This window comes from Marmota monax, unplaced genomic scaffold, assembly GCF_021218885.2.
Source record: "Marmota monax isolate L192 unplaced genomic scaffold, Marmota_monax_Labrador192_F-V1.1 WCK01_AAM20220418_F8-fsc00014, whole genome shotgun sequence".
NCBI classification, from domain to species: Eukaryota; Metazoa; Chordata; class Mammalia; order Rodentia; family Sciuridae; genus Marmota; species Marmota monax.
In genome coordinates, this window is record NW_026695222.1 from 31,555,636 (window position 1) to 31,578,885 (window position 23,250).

The 23,250-nt window shown below is 64.0% G+C and overlaps 1 long non-coding RNA gene across 3 annotated transcripts; it reads left to right on the plus strand.

Annotated features, from left to right (window-relative positions):
- The first annotated feature begins 1,679 nt into the window (after positions 1–1,679).
- LOC124085886 (uncharacterized) lies at positions 1,680–17,216 on the plus strand. Of its 3 annotated transcripts, none has more exons than XR_009225828.1 (5): positions 1,680–6,827; positions 7,430–9,816; positions 10,033–10,193; positions 10,908–11,060; positions 11,689–17,216. It is a non-coding gene; the product is annotated as an uncharacterized LOC124085886 (long non-coding RNA). The 3 variants fall into 3 exon arrangements; XR_009225829.1 differs by lacking the exon at positions 11,689–17,216 and having other exon boundaries at positions 7,430–7,918; positions 9,594–9,816; positions 10,908–11,392; XR_006849619.2 differs by lacking the exon at positions 11,689–17,216 and having other exon boundaries at positions 10,908–11,392.
- The last annotated feature ends 6,034 nt before the right edge of the window (positions 17,217–23,250 follow it).

Below are 23,250 nucleotides of genomic sequence, written 5' to 3' on the forward strand. Positions count from 1 at the left end.
AGCAGCCAAGCTGGAGGAGGGGCCGGCCTTCGCACTGGGCCAGCGCCCAGACTTCCAGCCTTGGAAGACACCTCTCCTCCTGGGGCCTCAGTGGCCACCCCACAGAACGGGAGTGAGGGTGCCTGGGGTCCTGCTGTGACGCTGCCTAGTGACACCTCCCAGGTGGCCCCCTGCCTGCCCCGCCCCCTGCTCTCCAGCTGGACATGGTCGGGAACGGCCCCCCAGGCAGCCCCCAGGCAGCCCCCCATCGACTCCATCCCGCCAGGACTCTCGCCTGTGCTGGTCCCTGGCATCATCTCCCCTAGGCTCCCCGAAGTGACGAGGAGCTCCCCAAAGTGACAAGGAGCCCCCCAGACAGATGCAGGGGTGAGACGGCGGTGGCTCAGGGCTCGGGCACACCCACCCGCACAGGGACGGGGCGCCTGGGGACACACGTGGAGCCCCGCACAACGCCAGCCGCGGGCTCGCCCAGGGACACTGAGGCAGGCACAGAAGGCGCCCAAAGCCATGGGCCTGCTGAGACACACCAGCCGCAGGTGTGCGAGACACGCTGGGCCCTGGGAGGGCACCCACGGGTGCCAGGCACAGACGAGGGGCAGAGCCCCCGCCCCAGCACCGCACGGTCCCCGGGCAGCGTCCCAGGACGGGACAGCGCACACCCCACTTGGTGGCCTGGTGTCCTGCAGATGCTGCCCTCCTCCGTGGCATGGGCACAAGGAGCCATTGCCAGCCTGGGCCGCTGCCTGGCGCCTCCGACCAGCCCCGCTGCCAGGTGCGCACACGTGGGGGCGGAAGCTGGCTCCCGTCTGCCCACCCGGGGACCCTGGCAGCTCCAGAGGCTCCTGCCCGGTCCTGCAGAGCCGGAGGGCTCGGCGCCCTGGCCACCTTCCCTCCCAGCTCCGGGGACCCATTTACCCCCCTCAGAGGGCCGCCCGGGCTTGGAGGGCCAGGGCCCAGGGGCAGCCGCGGGAGCCCAGATCCGGGCACACAAGGTGGCTTCAGCCAGCCACCTCCCCGCCTGAGCCTCGGCCACCTCCCCTGAGCCTCGGCCACCTCCCCTGAGCCTCGGCCACCTCCCCTGAGCCTCGGCCACCTCCCCTGAGCCTCGGCCTCCCTGTTTGTGAGGTGGGGTGCTGCTCACAACCGCCCCAGGAGTGGGGGCCCCTGGGATCGAGTCAGAGGACACAGCCTCCAGGCAGAGGACAGGCCCACGCTCCTCTGTACCTCGGACGCTCACCCGGGGGTGGGAGGTCTCTGTCCCTTCCCCCAGGATGGCCTGTTCCTCGAGACCCCCACACCCAGGACGGGCCTGGCACACAGTGGGGCTTCACAAGGCGGCCACGTCACTGTTTAAGGACTGAGGCGCTCTGTTCTCATCCCGGCCCTGCTGGCCGCGTGGGGGGTGCGCCCGCCTCGGCCACGGTGGGCTTCCCATCCCCAAGCACCACAGGAAGCTTCTGTGGGGACCCTCAGGCCCCGCCCCTTCCTGGAAGGCCCCGCCCCCGGTCCTGGTGAACTCCTGCTCCTACTCCAGGACCCTGGCGGGCGGGGACAGGTGACGGGGTGGCCAGCACGTGCTGCTGGGCCTGGAGCCCGTGACCCGGCTCCTGCCCTCCTGCGCCCAGCAGGAATGTGGCCCGGCGGCCAGACCCACCTAGTTTTCAAAAGAAGCCAGAGGAATGCGTTCCGGACGGAATCTCCTGGTACTGCAGCCTTGGCCCCTCCTCCACGTTTTGTAAAAGCTACTTCAAGGCCAAACCGAGCAGATCTCCAGACTGGATTTGCCTGGGGCGGCAGGTCAGCAGGTCTGTGCTAGGAGGCCTAACAGGTGCGGTCACCTTCAGGGGTAAGAAGGCACTGGCGACAGTCTGTCCTGAGTCTCACTTGTAGCCCTCTTGCTGCAGCTGTGGGGAGAGGGCCCCTCGGACAGCTGAGGCAGGGCTGATGGGGTCAGTGACACAGAGACAGCACCGGCTCGGGCAAGACCCAGGTGGAGGGTTCTCAGCCTGGGGACTGGGAGGCCAGCTCATGGCTCCAAAATCCCTCCCTGGCAGGCCCAGGGGAAAATCCGCGCCCACGGCGCTCCTCCTGCCCAGCTGCCTCGCTCAGGGTACAGACGGGGGCTGAGGCCCGGCCTCCAGAGACAGGCCTCGAGAGCCGGCAGGCCTGCTCCCTGGGAAGTCCCTCTCGGGACCTGGGTGGGTGCCAGCGACGCCCAGCCTCCGCCGCTCCTGCTGTCCAGCAGGTCCTCGCGCCTCCATCCTCCCTGCGTAGAACTTTCTAGAAACAGCAAAATGAGAAAGCCCCTCTCTGGAGCCCAGGCCTCCTCGGCGGGGCCCTGGGACTGTGGGAGGGAGCTGGGTCCCCAAGCCAGGCCCCTCGGGGTCTGAAGTTCCAGCAGCCATTCCTTCCACCAGGCCACGGGTCACCCGCGGGGGGCAGTGGCCGGGGCCTCAGTGTTGGGACTGCGTCTGTCAGAGCAGGGAGGCCACAGCAGCTGGCCCAGGCCAGGAGGCAGAGAAGCACCCCCTAATGACGGTACCCCACACTGGCGCTCAGCATGGCGGCACCCCACAGCCCGGGTCACTCACCGAGCACACGTGACTCCATGGGGGACCTCACAGGGCTGGACTTTGTTTTCGGGGGTGGGGAGCTACTGCCAACCCCCTAAGTGTAGCAGCAGGTAGGGGCGAGTGCAGAGGGCAACCACTCACTGGGTTGGGACACAGAGGTGCCAGGGAGCAAGGTGGGAGGGACACAGGGGCAGACCCCGGGCCCAACCCAGCAGGGGCCCGAATCCGAGAGGGAAGGAGGCTGTGGGCGGCTGAGGAAGGACTGGCGGGTGCCAAGGCCCTGAGGCAGGATGTGATAGTGTGTTGGAAGAGCAGAGGCAGCGGGCAGAGAGGGACCAAGACGGAGTGGGAGGAGACGAGTCTGAGGGGAGCAGATCACAGGGGCCTGCGGGTCACGAGAGGACTTTCCTGCCGAGGAGGTGGGAGCCCCGAGGTCGTGAGCAGCAGAGGCTCCATCGTTAGCCCGTGAGAGAGCAGAGGCCCCCAGAGGCGGAGCCGTTGGCCCCAGATCATGTGGACAGCAAAGGACAGGCAGGACACGAGCCGTCACCCTGAGACTCTCAAAGCGGGACAAGCCTGTCACCCGCTGCCTCTGGGTCCCGTGGGAGCCAGGAGTCCAGGCAGGGGGTGGGGCCTCTTCGGGCTGCTCTCTGGGCCGCTGGCCGCCCCACCTCTGCCAGGTCTCCCGCTCTGGGTCACCTTGCTCCCGGGCCTGGGCGGGCAGCCCGTGCAAGGCCGTCCCACAGACTTGGCGCCGGCTGGGAGCCCAGGGTAAGTCCCTGGCCCCGGGTGGCCCAGGACCATCACTTTCCTTTTCTCGTAAAAGGAAGAGAAATTGTCACCGTCAGTTTCGCTCTGAGCTCGTCCGCCGTCTTTCCAGTAACCGAGGCCAAGGGGCCGGCCACCGCCCAGGGCTCCCGTGGGGCCTTGGGGACTGTGGTCCCGGCACCTGGCCTCCGCTTCACCTCCCCCCGCACCCCCCCCTGGGCTTGTGGGGTCTGGTTTCCCTTGACACCAGAGTGAGCCCCCCAGGCCGCTGGGGCCCAGGACTCCTCCGCTGTGGTTGGTCCCGTGGGCGTCTGTCCCCAGGGCGCTGAACTCCTGGTGCTAAAAGCAGAATTGCTTTTCAGTAAATGTCATTACTCAAAAGGAAGTCGTCACTCCCACCGCCACCCCAGCCTCGCCAGCAGCACCGCCTGCCTGGCCTGGTGGGGAGAGGCCCGTGGCTCCCAGTGGCCTCCCCCCGTGCCCAGGGGACGCTGAAGGTGGGGTTCAGAGGCCACAGCCTGCGGGGCAGCCACTGTGCTGACTCGGCACAGGAGAGGCTCACGCCCCAGGTCTTGGTGGCCTCGGCAGGACCCAGTGGGAGCCCGCAGAGGGGACGCTGTCCTTCTGCTGAATCAGGGGCTGCCGGCCACCCTGCTCGGCACCGTCCTCCTCCCTGTTTCCTCTTCCCCGAGAGGAAGGGCCACGCCGTGGTGTCAGGAGCTGAGTGGCTCGGTGACTGCCACACACCTTGAGGGTGGAGGGTGCGAGGTCGTCCTTCGTGGTGACAGTGAGACTGGGTTGAGATGACAGGCCAGAGTGCTCTCCCACTGCCAGCCTCAGTTGTCTCCTGTAGGGCGAGGAGGGACGCCATGCTCCAGGTGTCTGGGGGGCCCGGGGGACCGGGATCAGGCAGCCTGCCATGCACACAGTAGGTGCACACAGTAGGTGCACACAGTAGGTGCGCACAGTAGGTGCACAGGAACGCTGCTCCGCTCCTTCTCTCTATTGCCTTGGAGACGGCAGACCCCAGTGCCGAGCTGGTCCCCAAGGTGCTGGCCTGAGCCCTCCCGAGGCTCGAGGACACCTGAGGCCCCGCCTCCGCTGCCACTGCTGAGCTCTGGTCTCCACGGCAACCCGAGCAGTGAGGTCCTCGCAGGTGACTGAGCCCGGAGGCCACCCCGTCACCCCGCCACACACCAGTCCCTGCACCATACAACCTGACTTGGAGATTCCCACGGTGCGCCCACGTCACCAAGGGCCCAGCGGCACTCGGGTGTGATGATGGGGTGTCACCTTTAGTCAGTTTTTCCTTCTGAGATGACTGTAGACTGGCCTGCTGTGGGAGTGAGCAGAGAACCCACAGGCGCACCCCAGGTCCCCCGGCGGTAACCCGGGCCGCCGTGGGTCCCCGCAGGGTGCTGACGCGGACGTCCCTGCCCAGGAGCCGGCCGCAGCCCTCCCCGCGCCCACCCCGCCTGCCCAGCCCGCGGAGCGCTGGCCTCTCTCCATCTCTGTGATTGTGCGGTCTCAAGAATGTTCTAGAGCTGGAATCGCAGGGTGCAGCCGCCCTCTGGGTTTTCTCAGCGTGATTCTCTGCGGCGCGGTCCCCTCTGTCCTGTGCCTTGAGATCTGTTCTTCCACGGGGACAGCGCGGGCCTCGGCCTCTTCATCTCTCACCTGGAGGCTCCAGGCTGGGTCCAGCTTCCCCCAGGGTTGGGAGGGCTCCGGGGACACTGGCACCTCTGTGTGAACCTGTCCCCAGTCCTGTGTCGGGGACGGCACCTGCTGTGTGGCTTGGTGGCTTTAAGAAGTGGCTCGTTTTCTCGGACACCAGCATCACTCCGGGGCCTCAGGCGCAAGCAGGTGATCCGTCCTCCAGCTCCTCGGGCTCCGGACTCTGTTCTGTTCTTAGTCCTTCTAGGCGGGCAGCAAGGTCCAGCTGTGGCTATCCTCTGCATGTCCTCTCGGTGCCCAGTGCCTCTGGGGTCCTCTTCAGTGACCCTCTCTTCCTGGCTTTGCTCGGTTTCTGTTTAGATTCTCCGCTGCTGGGTGGACAGGCTCTAGGTGCAGGACTCGGCCACACGGCGCTGGCAGGGCTTCTCTCGGAGGCTCTTCTTATTTTGAGACAGGGTCTCTCTGAGCTGCTTTGGGCCTCGCTGAGTGGCTGAGGCTGGCTTCAAACCTGCGATCCTCCTGCCTCAGCCTCCAGAGCCACTGGGATTATGGCCGTGCGCTACCGCTGCGCCTGGCTCCTCGTCCTCAAGGAGCCTTCCACGGAGCGAACATGTTCATTTTGACGAGGTTCCCTTTGTTGACCTTGGTCTCTCACGAAGCTGCTCCTGTTCTTCGTACAGACGTCCCGATGCCCCAGGTATTTATTGAAAAGGCCCTCCTCCCGCCACCCAGTGACCGCTGCATCTGTGTCAGATGTCAGCAGGGCCATGGGCCTCTGACCCTGGTCCCTCCGTGCTGCCCGGGATCTGTGTGTCCCTCCCTCTGGTCCTCCTCATTACTGCAGCGGTACAGCGACCTTGACGTTCACAGAATGATTTCTCCTAATTATAGAGATGACATGTTCTCAGTCATTGATAAACAGGTGGGAAAACTCTGTCCCTTAAAGTCATTCGTTAAAAAAGAAAATACTGAGGCAGAGATGGCCAAGGGTCCCCAAAGACTCCCGCTCCTCCTCCAGCACGCGGAGCTGCTGATGGTCAGGAGCTGCCCGGCCAGCAGAAGAGGTGACCAGCTCTGGCCAGTGGGACCTAAGGGGAAGTGCCGTGTTGTCATCGTGGGCCAAGATGCTGAGCCTGTGCCTCTTCCGCCGTCTCTCCTCTCCTGGCCGCTGGATGGACGTCAAAAATCAGTTTGGGGCCAGGTGTGGTGGCACAGGCCGGTGATCCCAGTGACTCAGGAGGCTGAGGCAGGAGGATCCCAAGTTCAAGGCCAGCCTCGGCCACTTAGCAAGGCCCTAAGCAACTCAGTGAGACCCCGTCTCTAAATAAAATATTAAAAAGGGCTGGGGATGTAGCTCAGTGGTTAAGAGCCAGTGGGTTCAATCCCCACTCCCCAAAAACATCATTTTTGACAGGGTCTATCAGGTGACCTTAGTCTACCTGTCAAAGATGACAGAGGACACACCACTCAGGATGTGTGACAGTGCCAAGCCGAGCTCCTCCCCTTGTCAAACGTCCCTATGACCAGGAATTTATGCTTCTATAAGCGAAGTGCTGCGACACTGCTAAATGTTAAAAATAGAAATAAAAATGGAACTCCTCACGCCCAGCCGTGCCCACGTAACGCCTTCTCACGTGCGTGCCCTGGGCGCTCATGCTGCTGGAGGCGTGTACCCCAGTCCTGTGATGTGAAGATGGGAAGGCACATTCTACCCTCTATAACAGAGAAGCAGAGACCCAGAGAAGGAGTGGGCTGTCCCCAAGGTCACACAGCAAATCCAGGGCTGAACTCTCGAAATTCCACTAGTTAAAGGTAACTGATCTCCCTGAACCTTTGATTCCTTCTTTGAAAGGACGGGCAAGTCGGAGCACGTATCCCCCAGGACTCCCAGTGGACAATTATGAAAACAAAACGTAATTAACGATTCCTCGTGAGGCAGGGCAGGAGCTCCCAGGGCAGGGCGGCGCCAGTTTTGGGGAGAAGTAATTTTAAGACTTCCCACCTTTCATGGGGTTCGGGGAACAATTTATAATGAGCCCTAATAAGCACCACGCACTGGCCGTGACCTCTGGAACAAAGTCCCTGCCTCCTAGAGCCGCCGGGCCCTGTGATGTGGGCTCCGAGTGTTGAGGTTTTGGAAAAGGAGGCCACGAGGGGTTTATGGGAACCGAGGGGGTCAGAGGGCGCCAGGGTGCGGCTCTGGGGGGCCCTGGGGGTGGGTACAGCTGGGTACCGGGCACGAGCTGCAGCCCCTGGTCAGCTGTGGCCAGCCGTCCACCACCCCGAGGCAGCTCAGTCCCCTGGGTCATGAAGACACCCACCGCAGGCGGGGGAGGCTGAGCCAGAGGCGTCTGGTGCCTGCACCGCGTAGTAGCTCAGGCCGGTCCCTGGCCCGTCCCCTGTCCCCTCTGCAGGGCCAGTGAGCGGTGGGGAGGAGTGGGACGGCGGCTCCAGCCTGAGCCTCGTGTTGTTTGGAGCCTGTTCCCGGCTCAGGCTCCCTGCAGTGGCCTCGAGGTGATCCTGGCAGGCAGCCCCGTGGGGTCCCCCGTGTGGCCCACCGTGGGGTCCCCCTGCGGGTCACAGGACATCTGCATCACCTGGTGGTGAGTCAGCAGCCGGCTCTTTCCTCTCTCAGCCTCTGGCTGCCCGGCTGCGTCTTTGCTTCGAGCCTCTCCTCTGGGCCTTCCCACTCTTCTCTCCAGCAGACGCCAGGTCACCTGTCCCCCACCCCTTCTGCAGGACCTCATGACCAACCCTCTCCCTGCCCGCCCTGGTGTGCAGAGTGAAATGCAGAGCGGAGGCCGGGGAGGCCGGAGGCCCAGGCCGCTTGCCCTCCCCGACGCCCCCGCGCGCCCCGTCAGGGGGCCTGATTACCCACACCTCAAGGTGGCGGCTGGCGGCTGGTAGGTGCCAACCCTCCAATCGCGGCTTTAATCATCCCCTGGCCTTGGAGTTTATTTGAACAAGATCCAGTTCTGACCTGGACGAAGGCAGGAGGCTGGCGGAGGGCCAGGCTTTGGAGGGAGGAGGGAGGAGGGGACGGCTGCCACCAGCCTGGACTCCCAGGGGACGCTGGCCTGGAGAGGAAGCCACCTCCCGCAGCCCGGGCTGCCTGGCAGCTGTCACTGCGGAGCTCAGCCCAGCTGGCAAGTGGACATTGCAGCACATGAAGGCTCGGGCAGAGAGCTGGCCGCCACCCGTCGCTCTTGGGGACCGAGTGGAACTGGGGAGCCATGGGGCCTGGCTTCCACTCACCCATGGCCTGGTCGCTGGGGAGCCCGGCCCTGGGGCAAGAGGCTGCAGTGTCTGATGGGAAACAGACCAGAGAGGGAAAGAGGCTGATCTGGGTTCACCCAGCCAGAAAGTGTCTGGACTGTGGGGTGGTGCCCAGGTTGGTGCGGGTGGGGTGGGCAGCGTCCTACCTGCTCCGTGTCCTGGGTCTAGGCCCTGCTGGGCGACCCTGGGGCCCTCTTCATCTCTCTGACCCTCTGTGTCCTCCTCTGTGCCATGCGGATCTTGGCGGCACAACACTCGAGGGGGCACTGCCATCTCTGAGGCCCTGGTCCTGCGCTGGCTCCCTGGGAGGACTCTGGTGGGGAAGAGGGAGCACGGCCCCCGACAGAGCCAAGGCCACCTGCCCTTCCATGGAGGCCCAGGCAGGGCGGGAGGACAGAGGCTTGGGTTCGCCCAGCCTCGGGGTGCAGGGGGACGGGGCTCCTGCTGGGTCCCGTGGAAGCCCAGGCGGGAGGCAGTGCAGGGGTGGCTCAGTCCTGCCCGGAATCAAGCCCTGCCCTCGGGGCTGACCCTCAGCAGGGAGTTGGACAATAAACAACTACACAGATGCTTAATATAAATGTTATTCTTGTATAATGTTTGTGAAGTAGAAGGTGAGATGTGGTGGGAAGAAAAATAAAGCCAGGTGGGCAAAGCGGCGCAGGGCTACGGCGGACAGAGAGGTCAGGCAAGGCAAGAAGGGACCACGGCCGGTGTGGCCGGGAGCCGAGCAAAGGTCCTGAGGCAGGGCTGAGCGAGGAGGTTGGAGCAACAGCCGGAGGCCAGGCAGCAGGGTCAGGGCGCCGGCTCCACTGCGCCCAACAGCTGCACCTGGAGCTCGGTGAACGTTTGCTGGATGAATAATAGAGACCTGAGGACTCCTTTCTTTTTCTTTTAAAAGTATTTCTGCTTTAAAATTAATTTTAATTACAAAACACATTATTATGCTCTTTAAAGTCTTCTTACTGTTACAGCTTATATTTAAATCCCTTTGACTTCCTCCTGGCCCCTCTCCAGGGTGGCTGTGATGGGTTTGGCTTGTGTCTGTCCAGGAATGATCTCTGTGCACTTACAGAGAAGTGCCTGGCGACACTGTGTGTGTGTGTGTGTGTGTGTGTGAGTGTGAGTGTGAGAGTGAGTGAGTGCGTGTGTGTGTGTGAGTGTGAGAGTGTGAGAGAGTGTGCGTGTGTGTGTGTCAGTGGATCAGATGGGGCTCAGAGTTGCAGGCGCAGAACCAGCCCTGGGTGGTGGCCATGGCTGGACTGTCCAGCTGAGCCGGGTGACGGTGCCCCGCTCTCTGACCAGATGCTGGTCTGGGGGTCGCTATGGAGATGGCCGAAGGCATGACTCACACCCACAACCAGCTGACTTTATGTAAAAGAAACTACGTGGAATACGCAGACGGGCCTCCTCCACCAGGCGAAGGCCTGAGAGCCCGAAGAGAGGCCTCCTGTGAAGGAGGACTTGGCCCCGGACTCCGCCGTCCACCTCTCTCCCGTGGCCAGCCCGCCGCCCCCCCTCGCTTCAGGTTTGTAAACTCTTTAGTCACATAAACCAGTTTCTTTAAAAATGAAATTGAACGTGCAGAGCGGGTTGGGTGTCTCTGGGGAGCCCCGGGAGAGGTGACTGAGACAGAGGCATAGACTGAAGGTCCCTGGGGGGGACAAAGACTCAGCTGTCGTCTCACAGACGGGGTCCCCCAGAGGACCTGCCACCCATGGACGCTTCACATCCTGACCACCAGGGAAATGCAAATCAAAGCCACACGGAGAGGGAGGCCACCAGGGACCCACCAAAACGGCTAAGAGTAGGGGACACCGGGAGCTAAGGAAGACGGACACCCCGCAGGGATGCGAAACGTCACGAGCACCTTGGACCCTGGCACTGCCTTCCACAGGGCCCCAGGTCGGTCTGCCCGGCAGGAGCGCAGGCAGGGTCACCCGGAGACAGAGACGGGAGGGGGGTTCACGGTGTCTGGGCACACTCGGCCCCTCACGAGCTCCCCAGTGCCATCGGGGGACGGGGGGCAGGGCGTGCAGAGGCCGGGAGCCAACCCCCGAAGCAACAGCCGGAAAGAGCCCGAAGACCGGGAGAGCAGGGAGGGACGCGGCGCTGCCCAGCCACGTCTGTGCCTGCGAAGCCCTGGAAACAGGCACAGCCCCCAGCCACCCTAGGAAAGCCGTGACGGGGACAGGGCCTGGGGAACGGGGCTGGCTCCTGGATGTGGTCGCACAGGTGTGTTCCCCTGTGAGGACGCTCGGTCATCGCCGGTGACCTGCGCACTGTTCTGCACCTGTGACAAGTGCAGACTAACCCGGGCCCTGGGGTGACGGGAGGGTTGGAGGACACGGGGAGTTCTGAACCCTCCTGGTGGCCCTCTGCACAGAAGGCCACAGGCCGTGCCCCAGGCTGCAGGGGCGGTGGGCGGCCAGCCTCAGCCTCGGGTCTGGAGACACGCAACAGAGGTGAGGATTTGTCCTTAAAACACGCGGCGACCACCGGTGGCCAAATCCTGGACGGCCGGAGGGGCAGCGGGACCCGACGTCTGTTAAGAGCAAAGTCGTGCTGCTTCCTGGGAATCTGAGCAACTTCCTGCCTGTGGCTCATTCTCTCATCTAGGCTCGGAGACGGTGACAGGGCCAGGTGACAGGTGACAGGGTGAAGGCTCTCAGAACCACCTGGCACGGGCGGGTGCTGCGTAGCTGTTTGCTGACGGCCATCGTTGCTGTGGACGGGCTCAGGTGGTGGGTGACACACTGTGTCGCTTCCCAGGTGAGTGGCCCTGAGCCCACGGCGGCCTGGCCAGCGCCTCAGCCCCGCCCGGGAGGGGGACACGGTTTCCCTGCCCGGGAACTGGGAAGGGCAGCCTTAGCCCAGCGCCCGGCACACGCCAGCTGTCCTCGCCGCCACCCAGTTGTCCTCACGTCCCTCCTGACCCAGGACGCTGGCCGTCCCCGCCAGGCGGCCGTGCTCCTCCGCTGTGGCTGCCTGGCTCCTGCCCAGCGGCTGCTCATTAACTGTCTCTTAAGTAACTGCCCAGATCAAAGGGCCGCTCCCACCCTCCTCAGCTTTCTTGGAACAACAAATAAACAGGAAGCTAACAAGGCTTGGTCCCCAGCTCAGGCCACGGCCAGCCCAAGAGGACACTAGTGGGTGGGGGTGGACGGACGGAGGGCAGGCGGGGGGTGAATCGGTGTCACTGGGACTCATGGGCAGATGGTGAGAGGAGGGGCGGGAGGAGGGGCAGGAGATGTGACAGGAGGAGGGGCCGGAGGTGGGGTGGGAGCGAGGGGACAGAGGTGGGCGCAGGGCGGGTGGTGGAGAGGTGAGTGGCGGCCACGGAGACGGCCACGTGTGCTGAGCTGCGGGCTCCTCCGGCACCTGGGTCACGTCCTTCCAGAGGCGAGGTGGCCGATCAGCGGGGGACCCTGGCCTCGCGGCATCAGAAGGAAGCGGGGATGAACTCGGCCTCTGCCCTGCTCCGGCTCCGTGGCCCGCAGCGAGCCTGGCACCGCACCTGACTCCCCCCACCAGGATGTCACTCACAGGGACCGCAGGGCTGGCCGCTGCTCTGTCGGTGGGGACCCCTCTCAGGGCCGCCCAGAGTCCGGCTGCTGGGGCTTGGGACCGCCAGGTGTTGACTGACCACTGTGCTTTGGGACGTGAGAGTCCCCACCCCCCAGGACCTCTGTGGCAGGAGTGAGCTGGTGACAGGTGCCGGGCTCAGCCTCTGGCTCTGGGTGGGCGTGGCTGCTGCTCTCAGTGTCCCCACGGTCACCCTCACCCGTCAGGCCAGAGGGCACCCCTGGCATCTCCAGGTGACCCTCGGGTGGGGCTCTGCTGGACAGGGAGTTCGAGAGGCAGAAGCACAGGGGCCTGGCCCCGGGGAGCGGGGGTCCCAGGCGGCCTGGGTGGGAGGTGACTCGGTGTCTGGCCCTGCAGGGCTGCAGCTCGCCAGTGTCCACCAAGGGACAGGGCAGGGGTGAGGGTCCGGGTGAGCGGGTCAGGGGAGCAGAGGAGGACGCGCCTTCCCACCGCAGCCTGGAGCCCTGTCCAGCCAGGCAGCGGCCTCTGCTCCAGTGCGGCCCAGAACCACCCGCCCCACGCTTGACCCTGGTCCTAGGTGGAGAGCCTCGCCGTCTCGAGCCGGGGAGCTGGGCCCAGGGCTCAGGCCAAGGGCTTTGCCCATGAACGAAAAGAGCCGAATGTGGGAAGCAGGTCCCTGAGAGGTTGGGTCTGAACAGAGGCCTGGAGGCCAGGAGGAGTGAGCAGGGGGTGGTGTGGGGGATAAGTGTTCTAGGCAAAGAGAGCCGGTGCAAAGGCCCTGGGGTGCAGGTCTGGCATCGTGGGCACAGGAAGAAGACTGTCAAGCAGGAGAGCGGGAGATGAGGGCGGAGGGGATGGCAGACTGTGCGGGTCCTCGTGCCACAGGGAGGGCTCCAGCTTTCACAGTGAGGGAGGCGGCGGAAGGGCTGACCAGCTTCTCCCAGGATCCCTCGGGCTGGGAGTGAGGGACACAGGACGGAGACCAGGTGGCCGGGAAGGGGGTATCTGCAAAGGTGCAGGTGAGCTGTGCCAGGGCTGGACCAGGGTGGGGACCGTGAAGTGCAGACAGGGGACAGGATTCTGGAAGTCTCCTTGGATGTCAGTCGGCCAGGTCCTCTTGGGGACCTACTGTGCGCAGTGACAAATGCAGAGGTCATGAAGGCTAAGACTTTGCCCAAAGCCGAAGCACAGGAGGAAAATAAATACCGCCCTGGTGCCATGGGAGCTGGACCAGAAGTGTGGACCAAGGTCCCTGCGTCCCACCAGGTCGCACCCTAGACCCATTTTACAGATGAGGAAACCGAGGCCCTCTTAGCAAGGTGAAGCACATGTCCAGAGTGAGGAGACTCCTCCCCGCGAGAACTTGGCGGGCAGCGATCCTCGCCCGGGGCTGCGGGGCCCTAGTGCTGGGCAGGGCGGCTGCAGGGGCGAGGCTTGGCTTCCAGGCCTGGCCAGGCCCCGCCTCGTCCTCTGGGCCAGTGTTTCTCAAGCCTCGCTCAGAAGTTCTCTCTAAAGCCACCAGGCTCTTCCTTAAGGAAATTGAATTTCTGCTGTTGTTTGGTTGAGTTTTAAAGAGTAACTGACTGAGTGAGAAGCCCCAGCCGCCCATTGACCCCGGGAAGCCGACCGTCCAGTGTGTTTTGGTCTTTTCTTGTGCAACCACCACCTTGAACTAGTTGCAAAACACTTTCCTCCTCCCCAGAGGAGACCCCGGTCCTCACGCTGCCCGCCACTTGCCCTCAGCAGCAACAGGCTTCCTTCTGTGCTGCGGCCGTCTCTTCTGGAAGCTTCTTAGAGGTGGCGGCACGGATGTGGCCTGTCTCTCTGAACACCTCCGCGGGGTGTAATGTCGCCAAGGCCCCCCCCCCCCAGGAATCAATAAATTGGTTCTTAAAGGAAAAACCGTAGGAGGACGATCAGGAAGAAAATAGGGACACTCCTCCCCTAACCGGAAAGTGACCTTAACAGCGCCACCGAGTCCCCGCTGTGCTTGAGGCCAGTCGGCAAAGGAGCTGGGCTGGGAGGGGGGCCAGTCCCCAGCGCCCACAGACTTCCTCTTGGGGTCCCCAGAAGCGTCGAAGCCAACCGCTGGAGGAGGGTGGCGGCCACCGTGCTCAGCTGCGGCACTGGGGGAGCCGACCCTGCCAAGATGGGCCACCACCGCGAGTCTCCCCAGGGTCCTCAGGTCCCGAGGGAGGCGACTCAAGGGCCCTGCACCTGGGTCGCCTCCCTCGGGGACAGCCAGGCCTGGGGGCTGCTGGGCGCTCTGCGGCGCCCCCTCCCCACTGACGAGGTGCGCGACGGAAAGGGCCTCCGTCCTGTTCCCTGGGTCCTTGCCCTTGGGCGCCAGGACCCGCGGGTCTTGGGCCTTGGTCTGGGGCCCAAAGGAGCAGCTGCCCTCTCCCCCTGCTTTTTCAGCCCGGCCACGATCATCTCTCTTCCCTGCGTCTGGGGACCATCCGACCGGCCCAGAGAGGTTGAGCGCGAACCCCAGGTCACACAGGGCTTTGGCCTGCGCCGCAGGCGCCGCTAGGACTCCTGGGAATGCGCGCGGCTCAAGGACTCCGGGTGGCACGAAGGGCGCTGGGAGAAGCGGGTCTCTGAGCCCCACCGCCAGGCGGGGCGTGAGGAGGCTGCCTGCCCGTGACGGTCTTGGGACGTCCTTAAGAAATGCCCGGGCTCAGCCTCCGCGGCTCAGCCTCCGCGGCTCAGCCTCCGCGGCTCAGCCTCCGCGGCTCAGCCTCCGCGGCTCAGCCTCCGCGGCTCAGCGCTCCCGTGCGCCTCCCTGCACGTCCGCGGGGCTCAGATGCTGACATAAACTTTTTTCCCAACCAGAAAAGCTGTGCCCCTGCCTAGAAGGACCGTGAGGCCCCCGCCGGTGCCGTGCCCGTCCCCGCTCTCCGGGGAGCACCTGCCTCTACCTGCGCGCTCTGCGCACCTGGCGGCGGGCGGAGAGGTCGCTGTGCGCATGCGCGTCTCGGGGCGTCCCGCGGGATGCCACCCGCTCACCCAGCCCCCGGTCGCCACTCGGTCCCTGCTCGGCGACACTCTGGGTATCAGCTCTTCTCCTCGCCCCGTCCCACTTTCCCGCCTCCCGGCAGCGCTTCCCGCGCTGGGCACCGCCTTGCGGGCTGGAGGTGGTCAGCGAGACACGCGCAGAGGTGAGAGGAGCCCGTGCCGCTGCCCCGCTGGCTTGGAGGTGGGGCCGGTGGGGAAGGGGCTCAAGGGCCCTGCCCAGGGTCGCCGCCCCCGAGGACAGGGGGTGAGGAGCCCCTCTCTCCCTTGGTGTGAGTCCGGGAAGCTCACGCCCCGTCCTGTACCCTCCAAGGACAATGGGCAGCCCATGAGCTGGGCAGCTGGCTGGGGGCGTGGGCAGCACTCGGTTCTGGGCTGGGCCCAGGGGCCAGAGGGGAGGCAGGGAGGCCGGCTGGTCCCAGCTGGAGGAGCCCCAGGGCGACGGGCCTGAGCCAGGGCGGATGTCGCCTTGACACACTGTGTGCATCTGAGGAGAGCACCTGAGCCCGTTCATTCAACAACTGCTTATTGAGTACCTACTGTGTGCTGAGTGCCATGCCAGGCACTGAGGGAACGCAGAGAGACAAAAATCTGTCATGGAGTGACATCGTTGGGGGACACAGACAAGAAACAGCAAATGCATGAATTCTGAAATGAAGGTGTTCAGGGCTGCAAAGAAAATACACAGCGGGCCGCGGTGGCCCACGCCTGCAATCCCAGCGACTTGGGAGGCTGAGGCAGGAGGATGGCGAGTTCAAAGCCAGCCTCAGCAACTTAGCGAGGCCCTGAGCAACTCAGTGAGGCCCTGTCTCTAAATATAAGAAAGGGCTGGGGCTGCGGCTCAGTGGCCGAGTGCCCCTGGGTTCAATCCCCAGGACCAAAAAGAAAATAAACAGAATGAAATAAAGAAAATAAACAGGATAGAAAGCAGATGAAGGAGAGGACTTTTGATACCGTGGCCCGGGGCAGGATGGGCTTGGCACGATGGAGTGAGAGTAGAGGAGCCAGGCACAGGTGGCTGAAGGCCAGGGGCAAGTGGTCACTGGGGCAGGTCAGGGTGAAGGGTTCCCTGGCCGTGAGTCCTTCAGAGAGGGGTCCACGGCACGGAGGGGGAACGGAGCCCCTGAAGGCCCTGGGTTTGCAGAGGGGCTTCCTCCTGGCCTCTCCGTGGGGAGGCGAGCCCGCGGGGAGAGCCCAGCCTGCAGGGGCCAGCTGCACCAGGATGGGCCGGGCCTCAGCTCTGCAGATCAGCAGCAGCCGTGGCCTCTTACGACAGCTCCTGCCCGGTGCTCATGCACCATGCTCCCTGTGACCCTCCAGAGGCTGCCAGGCTTGCCCCTGCCCCGGGGGCCTTGTGGAGACAAGGGTGGACCAGTGGACCAGGGATGGTCTGGGCAGAGTAAGGGCCATTCGAATTGGCTTTTGAAGGGTGCAGAGGAGCTCGCTGGAGAGGACGCCGCCCTGAAGTGTGAGAGACCCCAGCACCCAGCCTGGCCCACAGGCCCGCGGGGTGTTCCGGTGACGCTCCTCCACAGATCCATGGGAGCTGCCCCAGGCGGGTCGGTCAGGTGACCGCCCTGGGGGGTCTCGGGCCGTCCGCTTTACACCCCAACTACACCGACCTCGTTTGCCTTCAACTTGCCTGACTCTTTTTTTTTTTAACTCAAATTTATTTTAAAAGAAAACATTTGATGTTATCACTGGAATTGAGATAACAAAGAACATGCCACAAGCCAACGTTAACCAGAGAAATAATCACAACCAGAACAAAACAATGTCACTGAAGTCTACCTATTAGCAAAACACGAGAAACCCAGCCACAGGCTGGGAGGAAATATTTGCAGATCACATATTTGACAAAGCGCTGACCAGTATCCAGAATATATAAAGAGCGCTCCGAACCCATTAACAAGTAAACAGTCCCGTTTTCACAGAGGCCAAAATGTTGGAACAGATACGACACCAAAGAAAATGTGTCAATGGCAAATAGTCACATTCCACAAAGCGCCGTATCATTAACCATTAGGGATGCGCGAGTTATGTGGTGAGATGGGCACCTACTTCAAGGGCTAAAATTTAAAAAATATTTTAAAAAACCACCTGACAACACAAGGGTTGGAGAGGACGGGAGTCCTGGAGCTCTGATACCCTGCTGGTGGGAGCTCAGAGTGGTCTAGACGCTTGGGAAGAGCTCAACAGCGACTCACACACCTGCCACGTGACCCAGTAGCGCCACTCCTCGGAATTTACCCAGGGTAAACAAAAATTTGTGTCCACACAAAAACCTGTTTGCATATGTTTAAATGGCTTTATTCACAATCGCTGAAATCTGGAAACGGTCCAAATAAACCTCAAGTGGTGAATGGCTCACTATGTGGCCCAAGGGAATATTAGGTGCCCATCAAAAAGGATCATCTACAGCCACGCACAACTGCACGCCTCTCCCCGCTCACCCCCCAGCCCCATGCAAGCCGGGCGAGTGCTGCCCCTGAGCTGCACCCAGCCCTGTCTGTGTGCATCTTCATGCTGGGTCCCCAGCTGGCACCTGGAGTAGCACGTGTACAGGGACAGACCGGATCAGAACCCAAGTCCACACGCCTGTGGGACTAGGTGTGGGAGGGAGCCGGGAGGGGGAGCCCTCCAAGGGGAGGTACATGGAGGGGACAGAGGACACCAGGGTGGTGACACTGTGCCTGTGCAGTGCCTGCCGGTGACATGCTCCGCGGCTCGCCAGGCCGAGGTCATCTCTTCCCTGTGTTTGGGGGTTCAGCCAGAGATGGAGCTGGGCCAGGGGAGGAGCAGGGGATGCTCTTTCTCACGGAGGGGACAGCCGGGGTCCGGGAGGATCCTGGAAGGTTTGCAGAGGGAATAATCCCCACGGTGTGACCCCGTGAGGCTCTGCACTCGGTGGCCCCCCGGGTGGACACTGCCCAACGCTGGGCCCCTGAACCACAGGGCGCTGGGGCAGGGCGAGCTGTGAAGGAGGAGCCTGCTCCAGAGGCGGGAGGGAGGGACAGTCCACCTGTGTCCCCGACGCCCAGCCAAGCCTGGTACGTGGTCAGCCTTCTGCTAGCCAGCCGCTCTCCGCCTCTCACCTGGCGTCCCTGGCTGAGACCCTCCTGTCGCCCACCTCGCCCCTCCCCCGTTACGCGCTCCCTCCTGGCGCTGCTGCCCCTTTCCTTGGCTTGGACTCTCTTCCTCCCATGGCTGCATCGGAATAAGGGAGGGAAAACTACTTCAAACTGTTTTCAGCCCAAACCAGGAAAGGTAGCAGTTTCTGTAATTAGAGTCCAAGGGTGTGTGATTCAGGTCCAGCTGGATCCAGGAGCTCTGCCCCTGTCCGGCTCTCAGGCAGGGTTAGGCCCTTCGCTTGCTCACTCTCCATCCAGGGGACACACTGCGCGCCTTCCCCACCTCTCCGCACTCAAGTCCCAGGACCTTGACTGGGCCAATCGCAGCGGCGAGGGCTGGTCACATGTGCTCTTGGAGACCGGGTTCTTAGGCACCCCCCAAACCTTGCGGCCTGAAGTGGGGAAAAGTGTTCTCTGGTGGGAAGTTGGGGTGCTGTGGCTGGAAAACAGGGGGTGGACGCGGGCCTGTTCGCGGTCCTGTTCCCCCCCCCCGGCAGCCTAGTGTCCCTGGCTCGGAGTCCCCAGGCCGCGTCCCCTCCTCCCGCGCCCCTTCCTCCTGGAGAGCGCCCGGAGGCCGTTGGATTCCAACATTCCAGAACTCTGGGACCGCGGCCAGGACTGGAGGCTGCTCCACGATCCCAGGAACGTTCCGGTACTTCTGGGGACGGAAGTGGAGTGTCAGCCAGCGTCTCCCGGCCTGGCCTGGGAACAGCTTCGAGGTGGCAGTGGGGCTCCCGGGGCTGCACCCCGCCGTGGGGCCCCCCGCCAAGGAGCAGGCCCGGCACCCGCTGGAGGGGCGCACTCGATGCCTTGTTGACACAGGTGCGGCCGGCCCCTGCCTTTCTTTGTCTTCCCCTTTCCAAATCCTCCCCCCAGGGGTGCTGACAGACGCCCCGGGGAGGGGCTGGGCCCCGGAGAGGGGGACTGCGCCAGAGGGTCCCATCTCCCCGCACCTGTTCCTGAGGTCCACCCGTGGCCACTGCCCGGGAAATCAGGAGCCCAAGGTCCTGGGCTTCAAGACCACCTGAGTCCTTCCAGGAGACCCACGCCCAGCCACCCTTTGTCCCCCAAAGGGCGTGGGGGACCCGAGAGGGAAAGAGGGTTCCAGCTGGCCCTGCAGCTAGCGAGAAGAGGGGGGAGGAGCAGCCGTTTCCTAGCCACCTACTGTGTGCCCAGCCCTGACGAGCTGAGGACACACTGTGGACCAGACAGACAGGACTCCTGTCCTGTGCAGTGAGACCTGTGAGTCAGGCAGGACGAGGACCGAGGGGTGCTCTGAGGTTGAGCAGGCGACGTTTGAGCCCAGGAAGATGAGGAGATCAGAAGAAAGGCCGTGCCAGGCCGGGGACAGAACATCTGCAAAGGCCCTGGGGCAGGAAGGGGCCCAGTGTGTTCAGGGAACAGTGAGGAGGATGGTGTGGCCAGAGTGTCGGGTGCGGAGGGGACAGACGAGGCAGGTCCTGTGCTTTTTGCTCAGGCCCCAACTACACAGGTGGTGAGATCATCCCCGTGTGGCTGAGGAGGAAACCGAGGCCAGAGAAGGGCAGTGACTTGTCTGGGGTCACACAGCAGAGCCAGGTTCCATCCCCTGGCATAGACTGGGAACCGAGGGCCCTGTGTGCCTGAGGGGACAAGGCAGGGGTGGGTGCCCTGTGGCCTCAGGGTGCAGCCTGCAGCCAGGGCCCGGGGGGCGAGGGGCACCATCCGATGCCTCCTGTGGAAAGAGCAGAGACTGGCTGAGCTGCTGAGTCAAGGGAACCGAGAGGCTCCCAGCCGTGGGCCCTGCCTCAGTTTACCTACCTGTAAAGTGGTTTAATGACACGTCTGCCTCCAGTGCTGACTTCAGAGAGCTGCCCGCGCTAATTACTGCCTGGCAGCTCCCGGCCCTGATGAAAGGGGCAGGAAGTGGGCGCTATTAGCCCCGCCGGTAATTACCCCTGCCTGGGGCGTGCGGAGGGTCCCAGCCAGCGTGGCCTCCAGCCCTGGGTCAGTCCCAGGCCAGCTGAGCAGGTGGGGGCTCAACGTGCCCCAGACATCTGGCTCAGGCAGCCCCTGGGGGCGGGCGGGGCCTGGGCAGACACGAGCCCCGGGTGCCACCTGCTCCTGGGGCCTGGGCCTGCCTCCTGCCTCTGCAGGCCTCGGTCTTCACCGGGGTCCCGAGGACCTCCAGCCCGGCCGCGGCCCTTCCTGCGGGTTCCCAGGACGGGACCCGACGGCTCCTCCCACCGTCTGGGAGGAAGCTGAGAGCCACGGACCCCTCCAGCCGCCCTCACGCCAGCTGCCCCGGCCTGCGTGGCCCCAGGGGAAAGGGCAAGGGACTTTTCTAAAATAAATGAACAAAGTCCAACCACCCGGGGACCCCGACTAGGCCTCCTGTGGACCCGCCTGGGCCCAGAACCACTCCCACCGCCCCCGCCTGGGAGCCCCTGCTCCCCCCGGCCCCTGGCTCTGGCCCAAGCCCAGCCGAGGCCCAGGGACCCCACCATGTCCCCTCCTCCAGGGTGAGCAGGGCTGTGGAGGCCAGGCCTCCCCCTGGGCCCTCCAGGAGGCCACTGGCCACCTCCCAGGGGCTGTGCGAGGCCAGGTAGAGACCCAGAGTCCAGGGCTCGGGGAGGCAGGGCCGGCTCCCAGGCACCCGGGGACCTGGGCTGCCACCTCCCGCCCACCGGGAGGGAATCGCAGTCCTGGTCCCCACAGCAGCCTCTGCACAGGGTCTGGCCCTCTGGGGGGTCCAGGCAGGGAGGACTGTCACTGTGAACGGGTGGCCCCAGGGCCTGAGGTCCCCAGATGGAAGAAGCCAGGCCTTGTCAAATGGCTGTCCCGACAGGTACAGGTCAGGGACCAGAAGAGGCCGGGTTCAGAGAGCTGCCCCTCACCCAGCCCAGAGTCCCAACCTCCCAACCCACCGGGCCCTGCCTGGAGCCCCCGCACCCCGCAATGCTGCCTTCTCCTCTGGGTCCAGGACTCCGGGAACAGGCCCCCTCCATCTCCCCTGGCCTGTGCTTTGTGCCCCTCTGACCTGGTCACCCACAGACACAACCCTCCCTCTGACTCCCCCCCTGGAAGGCGGCCGGGCCGGCGCAGCGCGACGGGACTCTGCGTTCTGTCCCCACCGTCTGCAGGACCCGTGAACGCAGCTAGAACACAGTGGTGCTCAATAAATGTTTGTTGATGGAATGAAGAATTTTATTTTTCTTCAAAGACAAGCATAACTCATACCACAGGGGGCAGGGCCGTCCCACAGGGACAGACCCCGAGCCCTGGACCGTCTCCAGGGTCATCGGGACCGACATCCCCGCAGCCCTAACATGTGCGGGCACTTCCTGTGCTGAGCGCTGTCGGGTCATCTCGCTTCATCCTCTCCTCGCGGTGACCCTGGGAGGTCAGCCTGTGACTGTCCCATTCTCCAGATAAGGAAACCTCAGTGTAGAGTTACAGTGAGAGACTCCAGGTCACCGGCCATCTGGGGGCGGGCCACCACTGGGTGCAGGCCACCCTGATCCCGAGGCCTGCCCCGGGGTCCAGGGCCTCCAGCTCCTAGAAGCCACGCCACCCTTGGTTCCCGGCACAGCCCAGAGAGGCTGTCCAACCGGCCCTGCACGCCCAGCGGGGAAGATCCAGGCTCCCGCTGCTGCTGGCCGGGAAGGGCGGACGGGCGGGTGGCGGCCACCCTCCCAGGACTGGGGCAGCGGGAGCTTCCCTCCCCAGACTTACTGTACGTGACTCAGCGCCAGCCCCTGTTGTGAAATCTGGGAATCTTGTGGGCAAGGCCGGCCCGGGGGACGGCTGTCTGGGAAAGGGAGGCTGGGAAGGGGTTAAGGGGGGCGGGGAGGGCGCTGGGGAGGCGCGTCCAGGCCCAGGAGGGCACCCCGCCGCCGCCTGTGGCCTGCCTCTGACATCACGCTGCCGTCAGCCCGGCCGCCCAGCCCCCCACTTCCTCCTCTGCCTGGACAGTCCCCAGCCACTCTCCGTCCTGTCCTGGGAGAGGGGCAGCGCAGGTCCCCGCTGGGAGGAGCGACCTCCCGAGGCTGCGCCGTCTGCCCCTTGGGCCACTGAAGTCAGAAGGACCCAGTGGCGTTCCTGCGACCGCAGGGACCCGAGGATTTCACGGGGTTGTTCACAGACCATGGGGACTTGATGGTTCCGAATTAAATAAATTCTGCATCTGAACCTTAAAACATGGAAGCGCAGAGCGTGCGTCTGCTCCAGGCCTCTGTGTGGGCACTAGATGCTTGGCCTGGGGCCACTCCGCCAGGTGAGGAACCCGAGCGGCAGCCGTCAGGGACACCTGAGCCACAGCGGGCCCAGAGCAGTAACGGCTGGCGCTGACAGGAAGTGCCTCCGCGCACCGGTGCCGGCTTCCCTCAGGACCCAGGACACGCGGCTCCATTCTCCCCATTTCCCATTCGGGCCCAGAGGGGGTGGGTGGCTGGCCCACGCTGCACAGCTACTTAGTGTCAGAGTCGGACTTGAACCCCAGCTGTCTGGCCTCTGTCCCTGCCCAGACTCAGAGCTGGGGACGGGCACCCAGAGGCACTTGGGTAACTCGAGAGACACATGGAGGGGGGTACCCTACACACACCTTCTCCAGGACACCATCACTGAAGCGGTAACAGCCCTCAGTGCACAGAACCCCTGTGGAGAGGCCCAGAGAGGGCATGTGGCTTGTCCAAGGCCACACAGTGGACACATGTGGTCACAGCCCCGTCTCCCGCCACCCCATCCTGCCCTGGGTTGCAGAGGCCACAGTGAGCCTCTCTCCCTCACCGTCTGGACCTCTGGTCCCAGAGCAACTGAGCTGCAAATGATCACCAAGAGGGAGAGGAAGAGCCCGAGGGCCTGAGGGGACCGCCAGGCAGAGGAGGGTGCACAAGTCCCGGAGCTCGGAGGAATATGAGTGTGGCAGGGTGGGAGGGTGCCAGGGTGCGGGCAGGATGGGGACCTCACTGCCGTGGGAACTTGTGCTAAGGATTCTGGGCTTGGTGGGGGGGCGACAGGGAGCCGCGGAGGGACTCACTCATGCACTCAGCGCTGACCGTGGCCACCTCTGCTCTGGCCTGCCAGCGGCTTCCTGGTGCCCCCCTGTGCCCTTCAGCACTCAGACCTACCCCCAGCCTGTGTCCGCCTGCCACTCCACCAGTGTGCGCCCCGCGGGCAGCGACCTCTGACCCCTCCTGTGGCCAGCAGGGCCCCAGTGCCTGGCCCACAGGAAATGTCCTGCAAGGGGACCCTCCCCCCTCAGCTGAGGCAGGATCCGCTGTGACCTTGCC